Genomic DNA, 10,924 nt, shown 5'->3' on the forward strand with positions numbered 1-10,924 from the left:
GTACTTCTCTCTTATTAGCATTTGGAAAAAATGTATAATTATGATCGACATAAAATTTTACTCCGATTCAATTTTCTATGAATTTGGATGGAATGAAGTTTAATTATCAACGTAATATTTACAATTGATGTAAAACTTTATACCAATCACGTCACGATTTTTAAAAGTGCAACAGTTACGGTTCAGTGTAAAATATCAGACTACGGGACAAACTATGTGAGTTCATGGGGATGGGTTATCCGTTGTGTGGCCCAATGACAAATAAAAAAAAATAACACAAAAAAAGAAAAAACCAAAAAGGAAGGAGAAATCTGCAAAACAACCAATCAATCAGCTCACCACAGCATTTTTATTCGTTTAAATTTTGCAGAGGTCATTATATTACAAACAGCTGTCTCATGAAATTCCAACTCTAGATACTAGTCTGCAATTAACTTCTGTTTAAATCACATAGAATTGGATCGTCGCTCAGACATATTACTCTCATCAGTGGGATAAGATAGACGATGAGCCATGAGGATGATAGTTGTGTTATATCTATATATTTCTCTGTCAAATTGATTCAAGAAAGTTAAAATCTCTAGAAATTCAAATGATTCTAAGACCACCCAATTTGCATCCCTCAATATTAAATCAAACAAGAAAAGAAAAGAAAAAGATACCTAATTCGACTGGAATTTGGAATTATAATCAGAGGAGCGAATTGTCATGTTCCTGTTTGTGGTTGAGAAAAGAGGACAAGCGTTTCATCATGGCCATGGCTTTCTCACTGTCAGGTTTCACCAGATGGAAAACATGCTCTTCCCCTTGTTCTTCAGATATTTCTGCCACTCCCCCCCATCCACTCTTCTTTAACCATTCGTAGTAAAACACACCTTCTTTCCTCACACTATCTTTCTCTGCCACCCAGACTGCCACCCGGGTGCATCCCAGACTCGACATGCTCGGACCTGCTGCCGGATTGATCAGCGGATCGTCGCACCCACTGGTTGACGGACACAGGTAAGCCCAGAATTTGCTAACCTTTGACTTCTTCTCCTCTTCGCTTGTTCCCGGTGCAACCGGTTCCCTTCCCTCGAAGTACGGATGGATCAGAGCTATCCCCAGTAGATTCTTCAGACCATCCACTTCCGACTCCCCAACCCGCATTGCGACGTAATGCACGAGGTTGGCACCCGCGCTGTCCCCGGCCAGAAACACTCGGTCGAAGTCCGAGTGATCGTTCAGCCAAGCTTCCGGCCCTTCACCTTTTGAATGGGAAGCCACCCATTTAAGCGCGGCCAAACAGTCGAGGTGGGCCGTCGGGAGAAGGTGCTCTGGAGCTAGCCGGTAGTCCACTGATACGGCGATGACGTTTGCTTCCGCAACTAGTGAACTGACGTAATGGTGGTAGGTAGAGGAGAAAGCGCTCCCAATGCAGAAGGCACCACCGTGGAAGTAAACAAGGAGGGGGAGCTTCCGATGTGGTTGGTCGGAAGTGTTTACATTTGGGAGGAAAATCCGTGCAGATACACCGGTTTCCGTCGAGACAATGACATCTTTTGATAGAACGCCGGTGTGCGGATCTGGGGATGGTGGAACCATATTAGAGCCTACGAGCCTCTCGATGTGGCCATCTTTGTAAATGCGGAAGTAAGGAAAGAAATCATAGGTTACTTCAGATTCACATGAATCCATCGATGATTGATTGAAGAACAGAGAGGAGAAAGAAGAAGAAGAAAAGAACCGGCTCTCTTTATCTGTTCAGCAATGGCGATTTGGTGGAATTGTAAATTGTGGTTATAAATAGAGTTAGGTAAATCGCACAGCGCGAGTGAACACTATTGTGACACATGTCCCATCTAATGCACTTTTCATCTAAATGTTTTTATTACAGAAATGAAAGACGCATTTGTTAGGACATGAATCAGACAGCTATTAGGTTGTCAACCGCTCATTGTGCTTACCTACGTACCTACTACATCCGGACCCACCCGCAAAGAGATTATATTGCCAACTACATCCGGACCCACCCGCAAAGAAATTAGATTGCCAACCGCTCTCTGAATTGAAGATATTGCTCAAGCTTTGAAGTATGAAGCCAGTCAGTTCGGGTTGGGTCAATCCTAGCCTATTAGCGTCAAGCTCAACCCAAACCCAATTATGAAAATGGAATTCACCCTTCCCCAGTTAGGTTCGGTTATAATTTTTATTGACCGCAAAATATATAATTATGGTGGTGTATGGTTCCATTGCCGCTTTTAAGAAGTTGTTTGGCACCAAGGTGATGGATGCACAAGCCATCCGTTTCTTGTAAAATATTTGGGAACGTCTTAGGAAAGGCAAATAATTGAGATATAGGCTGACGGCACGTTTAAAATGATTTGCCTTATTAGTATAATATATTTGTAATGACAACTGTTAGAAACAAGTCGGCTTTTTCAAATTTCAATATATTATATCATCTTTGTTATTCAATTCAAAAAACTTCAATTTAACGTTTTAAAAATCCTCCTTTTCCGAATCTCCGGACTCAATGTAAAAACGATTTTTCCTAAGAAACGGGCTATCAAAATGCAGTGTTTTTTACTGATGTGGCACTGAATCTACATCAGCAGAATCTAATCTCTCTTGACACCTTGGTTCCCAGCATTCTCTAAGAAAACAGTTATGCAATGGTATGCCGTTTTCTTAGAAAATGATGGTGATTTTTTATTTGGTTTTATTATTATTATTATTTAAGTATTTTTATTGCTGTATCAGGGAAACGTTGCTATTTATGGCATGAAAAATGAAAAAAAAAAACAACCTTTTGACGCTTTTTTCCAAATCACGCCTTAACGTGACCGTTTCTTGAAAAAAAATATAACATCGGTCCAAACATTCTCCATAATATAATAATATAATTATGAAGATTGGATTGCCTAAGTGATCAGCCCTGACCAATCAGACCATATCAAGTTGGTATTTTTTCAACCTTGATCGAATCTTCAATCCAACTGACGCAACTTTGTTTCTTCTGGGTTTGATTTAAGTTGGCTCGACCCAAGTTTGCACCCCCTATATTCAAGTTTCAGTTTGGTGGAAGAATCCATCTATAGTCATAAACCCACACGTTTCGATAAAAATTTATAATTAGATTGGTTTTGATGTGAGGCTCATGGTTAGGTCTTCATCAAAGCACTTCTTTGTAGTGATGAGAGTAGGTGGAGAAAGGTTTGTCTCTGTTTGAAAAAAAAAAAAAACAGCCTTAGGTTGTATGCAGATTTATTGCATATAACCCATTACCCCATTTAATTAATTATTTATATTTTTAATTAAATAATTATTCTTTTATCCCTCACTCATATTAATGTGTCATGTTGAACCGTCAACCCATTTAACCCGGATAATAGTTTTTGGGCGTCTTTTATTTTAATTATTTTTTTAATCTATTAAGTTGGAACGGGCCATCCATTTGAATCAGACAATTGAAATGCTAACCCAGAAACTGGTGATCAAAGCAGTTTCAGCTCCGGTTGGTTTTTAAAACCTTGTATTCTACATAGGGGTGTATTCGAACCGAGCCGAGCCGAGCTCGGCTTGGCTCGCCAAGGTAGTATGAGACTTGAGCTCAAGCTCGAGCTCAGTTCGAGCTAGAACATTGAGCTCGAGCTTGAGCTCAGTTCGAGTTAGAACCTTTAGCTCGAGCTCGACTTGAGAAAAATGTTTTATAAAAATTAAAAAAAAAATTATATATAAAAATATTTTTTATTTGATATTTAAAAAATTAAGAATTATAATAATTAGTTATTATTATACATAAAAAGAAAAGTATAATAATAATAATAATAATAATAATAGTAATAATAATAATAATAATAATAATTATTATTATTATTATTATTATTATTATTATTATTATTATTATTATTATTATTATTATTATTATGTAGCTATTTGAGCTCGACTAGCAAGCCTTAGAGCCGAGCTTTATTAAGCTTGATTAATAAATGAACCTGTAAATTAGGCTCAGTTGAAACCGAACCAAGCTCGAATAACTCATAAAAAGCTCGGCTCATAACCGCCCCTAATTCTACACCTATATCAAAAGTTGATCTTAATTTTTTCAAAGGTAGGATGGAGGTATTTTAAGGGACAAGTGTTTATTCAACATGCTCACATTGTGTGACTACCTTATCCCAAAGGTCAAAACAAACCTGTTTTCAAAAAGCCCAACTTATCTCCGACAAGATGGTTCCATCAATTAAGCTGTGTTTGGTTTGATAGAAAAGGTAGGGAATTGAAGGGAAGGTTCCCTACCTTTCCTCTCAAACCAAAAACAGCATTAACTGGCTGCATTTGGTGGGGGCTTCTTGTCTCTAAACAGTTTTTTTAGAAGTGCTTTTTTGATAAGCACTTTTGATAAGCACGTTTGAAAAGCGCTTAAAACCTGTATGTTAAGGTGCTTTTTATAATAAAAAAGAGCTTATTTGACAACATTGCTTGATTCAAAACAGGCTTTTGTAAATATATAGACAATATTACCCTTCATGGTGTATAAACATAAAAAAAAATTGTACAAGTGCCATTTTATGCCCATTAAATGGCATTTTCATTATTGCCAATAAATTGCCAAGTCCACGGATGTTCTCACACCTGCTCCACGCGGTCTAATTGACCCTAAACCACATTTACTGGATACAATTTAAGTCTTTTTTTATAAATTATGTCATTAAAGACAATACAAAGCTAGGCTTAACATAAAAAATAGGTGTATAACTTTATAATGCATTGGTCATACTAACATGTATGCAAAGGATTTCATTAATTATACTATTCTCTATAAATATAACCTAGCCTCGTTTTCTAAATAAAAAACAAGCATACTAACAAAATCCACCAATAGAGATCAAGTTTATACCTATCATAGGAATGGCAACGGGGCAGGGATCATATTTTCCGTTTTTGCCTCCAATTTTAAAATTAACCCCATCCCCGTATCCAATTTTCACTGGGGATAAAATTTGTCCTCCATCCCCTATTTCCAATGGAGATGGGTTCCCTATGGGGACTTGAATCCTCGAATTTTTTTACAAAATAGTATTTTTTTTTGAAAACTAAATTTACTTATTATAAATAAAGTTTTAAATATGTTTTGATATATATATATATATATATAATCGAGATCGGGGCAGGGTAGGGACCTCAATCCCCATCCACGACCCCAACCCGATGGGGTCAAGGAAGTCAGGTTCCCATCGGATGGGAAAAATTGCCATCCCTAGCCCAACACAAGATGGACATTGGGGGTCATCAGAAACAACACAATGTTATTGAATAGTTTATTAATTATTCTCAACCATTGTTAGACAGTGTATGCCCTTAGCTCCAATCGAAATGATGTACCTTATGACATTTAATGTAAATGAATAAAGTACATATTTGATTCTTGTTATTATGGTGTATTTCTATGTAATACTCTTAAGCTGGACACATATGAGACTCATGTTAGTTTAGAATGTTCATAGCCGTTGGATAGATCTGGGGAGATTTATCCTGATAAGGCTGACACTGATGTGCCGCCAAGTTGGTTGGGGTAGCCTGTCTCAGCTGCCAGGGTGAGACCCGAGGTACATGCAGTGTAGGTTTATTTGAAACCCTAAACCGAACCAGAATTCCAGTATTGCCCTAGACCTTGGTGATTAGTGGGCAAAACTGAAATGTTACAACTGACCCCTACACCCGATTATGATACTGCACTAGGTGTCGAATTGGGCTACCTTTGATATGTCAATCAGTGAGATCTTTAGATGGGGTCAAAACCTGGGTATGTTGGAATAGTCTGAGAAATCATCTGAGTGGGTGATTATAGTGATAGGATTAGCCCCTTTGTTGGACAAAGGTAATGATCGGGGGTGCACTCTCTCTGATGGAAACCAAAGCTGCCAGCAACCGATTTCAATTGTTGAAATTTGTTTTTACAAAATATATTTATATAAAAATATACATATATATTACAGTTTTAAAATGTTTGCAAAAGGTTTTAATTCTCGAGATCCATGTGAGTAGAGAGTGTAGCATTGTTCCTTGTAGCCGAGGGAGATGTCCTCTCTTGTCGGACAGTGTTTGATCATTATGGGCTGAGAGGTTAAGTGTAAGACCATTGAGGGTAATACCTGATGGGCTAATCTTGCATCTACCCATAGTCCCTGGGTTTTTATAAGGTGGCTTGGCCCAGGGACCACTTAGTGTAAGTGTTAGGCCCGTTAAGAGCCCATGGTGATGGGCTCAGGGGTTCATTGTCCATAACAGTGAATTTGGCCAAGCCTTGTAACAGAGGCTAGGCTGAACCCATGTGGCTGATGTGTAGATCAATGTTTGGGTCCCACGCCATACAAGGAAACCCAACTGGGCAGCACTCTGGAAGGTTAGTGAGCACATGGACTTAATAGGCCTAAAGCCCAATTCGAACTGGTCTAATTTGATTAGTTAAAGAAGGGGGCGGATCTGGGATTTGGATCAACAGATAGGATAGGGAGTTATCCCCCACTCAGAGTCCAAATCCAAATATAGATTTGGATTTGGAAACTCCTAATAAGATTAGGAGGGCTGATCTAATATGCAGATAAGATAAGGGTCTATCCTTATCTCTTAAAGAGAAGTCCTGATCCAAATACAGATTTGGATTAGGAAACTTCTAATGAAGTTAGGAGCTCTCTTTAAGGCTATAAAAGGAGGAGGAGGGCGAACCTCCATTCAGCTCATTAGATCAGATCTTAGATCACAGAAAGAGAGAAGACAGCTACGGTAAGACTGCGTCATCTTTTGCTCTTGTGCCCTCCTCCTGCTGCCGCCATTACTTGTTCGATCTCCATTGTAGAAGTGATAAAGAAGAGTTCTTGATATTAGTTTTTGGAGGAAAACTTATTTGAAGTTATGCTCACGTACCCTCTATCGAATTCTTACTGAAGGATTCGGTTCTTGTGAAGAACCTGTTGACTCTGCTCCACCCTATAATGTGTCATCTTCAGTGGGAGCAGTCTTTGGTGTTTCCCTTGGGTGTGAACACCCCTTCATTGGGAGATATTGTTTCTTCGTATTAGGTACCTCCCTCTCCTACCTTTTGGTTTCAGATCCGGTTATGTTCTTGGTTCAAGATTGATCATTGAAAATGCAGATTTTCTAAAACAGGGAATGTGATTCCCATATGGGAGAGAGAGAAATTTTTGACATTTTGCCCTACCTACCTGCAGGGTTCAGCTATCCATATGATGGATCTCTCATCTCTTCAACCACTTGGTTCCCCAAGAATTTTTGAAGGTTATATTTTGCTTCCTCATTATTAAGATGAATAAGGGCAAAAACTTGCACCACTATACTGATAACAAAGTTCTAAATATCAACATGGGCTGATATGCGCACCTTACTGGTGTATCGGCCTATGTCGGTGGTTTTTTTTATGTTTTACTTGTTTTTCTTTTTTTTAAATTGGTTCAGAAGGGTCAATTTAAGGCCTGGCTACCCTCTAAACCAGTGGCTGACCCAAGACACTCCTTGTAAGGGCATATCGGAAAGCCACCAGCATGATATGTATTAACCGATACGGGCTGATACGTATCAATACTTTAAACTTTGATTATAAATACCTAGATACCGTCCATTATAAATACCTAGATAGCACCCATTGCTTACTTAAAAGAACATGATGAAGGAAAAAATAACAAATCACAACGATTAAAAAGTAAAAATATAACAATACACGTAATGTTTGCAAATGGTTTTAATTCCCGGGATCCATGTGAGTAGAGAGTGCAACACTATTCCTTTCAGCCAAGGGAGAGACCCTCTCTTGTCGGGCAGTGTTTGATCATTATGGGCTGAGAGGTTAAGTGTAAGACCATTGAAGGTAATACCTGATGGGCTAATCTTGCATCTGCCCACAGTCCTTGGGTTTTTATAAGGTGGTTTGTCCCAAGGACCACTTAGTGTAAGTGTTGGGCCCATTAAGAGCCCATGGTGATGGGCTCAGGGGTTCACTGCCTATAACAGTGAATCCGGCCAGGCCTTGTAACAAAGGTTAGGCTGAAACCATGTGGCTGATGTGTAGATCAATCTTTGGATCCCATGCCATACAAGGAAACCCAACCAGACAGTAGTCTGGAAGGTTAGTGAGCACATGGACTTAATGGGCCTAAAGCCCAATTCGAACTGGTCTAATTTGATTAGTTAAAGAAGGGGGAGGATCTGGGATTTGGATCAACGGATAGGATAGGGAGTTATCCCTATCCACTCAGAGAGTCCAGATCCAAATATAGATTTGGATTTGGAAACTCCTAATAAGATTAGGAGGGCTGATATAATCTGCAGATAAGATAGGGGTTTATCCTTATCTCTTAAAGAGAAGTCCTCATCCAAATACAGATTTGGATTAGGAAACTCCTAATGAGATTAGGAGCTTTCTTTAAGGCTATAAAAGGAGGAGGAGGGCGAAACTCCATTCATCTCATTAGATTAGATCTTACATCACAGAAAGAGAGAAGACAACTACAGTAAGACTGTGCCATCTTCTGCTCTTGCGCCCTCCTCTTACTGCCACCATTGCTAGTTTGATCTCCACTGTAGGAGCAATCAAGAAGAGTTCTTGATATCAGCTTTTGGAGAAAAACTGATTTGAAGTTGTGCTCACATACCCTCCATCGAGTTCTTGTTGAAGGATTCAGTTCTTGTGAAGAACCTACTGATTCTGTTCCACCCTACGTTGTGTCATTTTCAGTGGGAGCAGTCTTTGGTGTTTTCCTTGGGTGTGAACACCTTCATTGGGAGATATTGTTTCTTCGTACCAGGTACCTCCCTCTCCTACCTCTTTGTTTCAGATTTGGTTCGGTTCTTGGTTCAAGATTGATCCTTGGAAATGTAGATTTTTTAAAATAGGGAATGTGATTCCCATATGAGAGAGAGAAAAATTTTTGAAATTTTGCTCTAGCTACCTACAGAGTTTGGCTATCCATATGATGGATCTCTCATCCCTACTATCAGAGGCAGGTTCAAATCTTGAACTAAAATAGATCAGATCTGTATTTGCGCAGGTTGTGATTTTTTTAGGAAATTGTTTCCAAATCAAGGGCGAATGATCTGAAATTAATTTTTTATAAATATGAATTATATTTAGAATTGTTCTTTATAATTTTCTTGATTTATGGGTTGTTCGTACAAAGGAGATCAAATTCTTTATTGGCACAGGATATTTGCGATTTTGCAGTTCTATTATTTTTGGTCTGTAATTAATTTTTTTTTTTAATTTCTAGACTGAATGTATAGGAATTCGGTCTGATGTAATATTAATAGAAAAACTAGGGTTTTCTATTTATTTTATTTCAAGATCGAAGCTGGATGCACAGGAGAAGGAGATTTTGTAGATGGAGAAATCGCTATATGTGATTTGCAGTTTGTGAAACTGCAAATTATGATCTAACATCTGTTTTGCAGGTTTGAGATGTGCGAACAACACTGTCATTGATTTCTGATTGTCTTTGATCAATAATTAATTTTAGATCGTTTTCTTGAATTAAAAATCAAACCCTAGACCCATTCGAACTAGATTGGACCAAACTGGTTGGACCGAATCTGTGGTTCGATGGGGACTGTTCTCAGCCCTAATTTCCCACTTTTGGGTCAAGGGATTGATGTTTAATTGTGAGACTTAATTTGGCCCACACCTGTAAGGCCCAGTTTTAAGGAGTTAAAACTACTAAAGCCCACCATCTGCAGAAAAGCTATATGGGCCGAACTGCTTAATGCTAATCAACCCATATACCTAGATAATATTAATCAATAAAATTATGGATTATTTTGGGCTTTAATAATGGGTTTTACAGATGTTAATTGATTGGATCAATTCTATCCTTGCATGTGATGTATGGATGTTTGATGTGCAACGTACATGGGCCATAAGTACTTGGCCCATGTAGATTCGATAGTGGCTCTTGCGCAGACCATGGCTGAATGCACATCATTGCCATGGTGTCCCTAAAGATCATTGAATGATCTCTCTTCATGGTGGGCTCCACACCTCTCCTAAAGAGGATCCATGCGGAACCCTAGCCGTTTAGGGCCCACCTAAACCTGGCTTTATGAAAGTCAGTGGGAGCAACTTTGTTTTGACCTAAATTAAACTGGGGCGTAACTTTTGTTCCCTCCTGAAATATGAGTGCATGTGATTGGGAGATTCATATGATGAATTCTCTAAAGACCTTTCGTCATTAGCATGAAGATGGGTCCTTCAGTAATGAGGAAATGCACCATAAAATTGGGCTATCCATTTGTTGCTAAACTTGTTGGAATGTTTCATAAGATGATAGGGGCGTCACAAACCAATGTGGGAAGAGCCTATCCTAAAATGGAAGACTCTCTCATGGTACCTTGGCGTTCACGAATATGATGGGTGATCACTCACTAGACAGAAAGGTTTAACCTAAAATGGCAATGAACCTTGTTTGACAGATGCCAAAGGGAAAGCTCATATGATGAGTGGATATGATCCTTCACAGAAAGGTGGTGGGGTTATGCAGCTGAAACAGTTGGCTCCATGCACCCTCTGCCACATTTCTAGAGACATAATCGTAGTCTCCGTCACTGAGATAGGAGGAAAATCTCAAAGATGAACAAATGGGAATGAAACATAGATTAAAAGCCATATCTATGTAGATAACATGAATCAAATTAGGTTGTGGACTAATGTTTGCTTTTTACCAGAAATGGCAAATGAACAATTTGCAAAGCTGTTGAACGACAACAAACTTAAAGGACCAAACTATGCTAACTGGTACCGTAACCTTATGCTGGTCCTGACTTCTGAGAAGTTGAACAAGGTGGCTAAAAACCCTGCCCCGGAGCGTCCGGGTGATAGGGCTTCTGAGACCCGTAGGAGGAACTACCAAGAGTGGGAAGAGGCAGTTCGATACAG

General features: G+C 38.9%; 1 pseudogene across 1 annotated transcript; it reads right to left on the reverse strand.

The window, feature by feature from the left end:
* Positions 1–312: 312 nt before the first annotated feature.
* On the reverse strand, positions 313–1,834 carry LOC148876441 (putative carboxylesterase 2 pseudogene; annotated as a pseudogene). The gene is made up of 2 exons (XR_016105921.1): positions 663–1,834; positions 313–549 (listed from the first exon to the last, which is right to left on the reverse strand). The product of XR_016105921.1 is annotated as a putative carboxylesterase 2 pseudogene (transcript).
* Between the last annotated feature and the right edge of the window lie 9,090 nt (positions 1,835–10,924).

Source organism: Nelumbo lutea, chromosome 1 (genome assembly GCF_056320005.1).
Source record: "Nelumbo lutea isolate HS-2025 chromosome 1, American lotus-T2T, whole genome shotgun sequence".
Lineage (NCBI taxonomy): Eukaryota > Viridiplantae > Streptophyta > Magnoliopsida > Proteales > Nelumbonaceae > Nelumbo > Nelumbo lutea.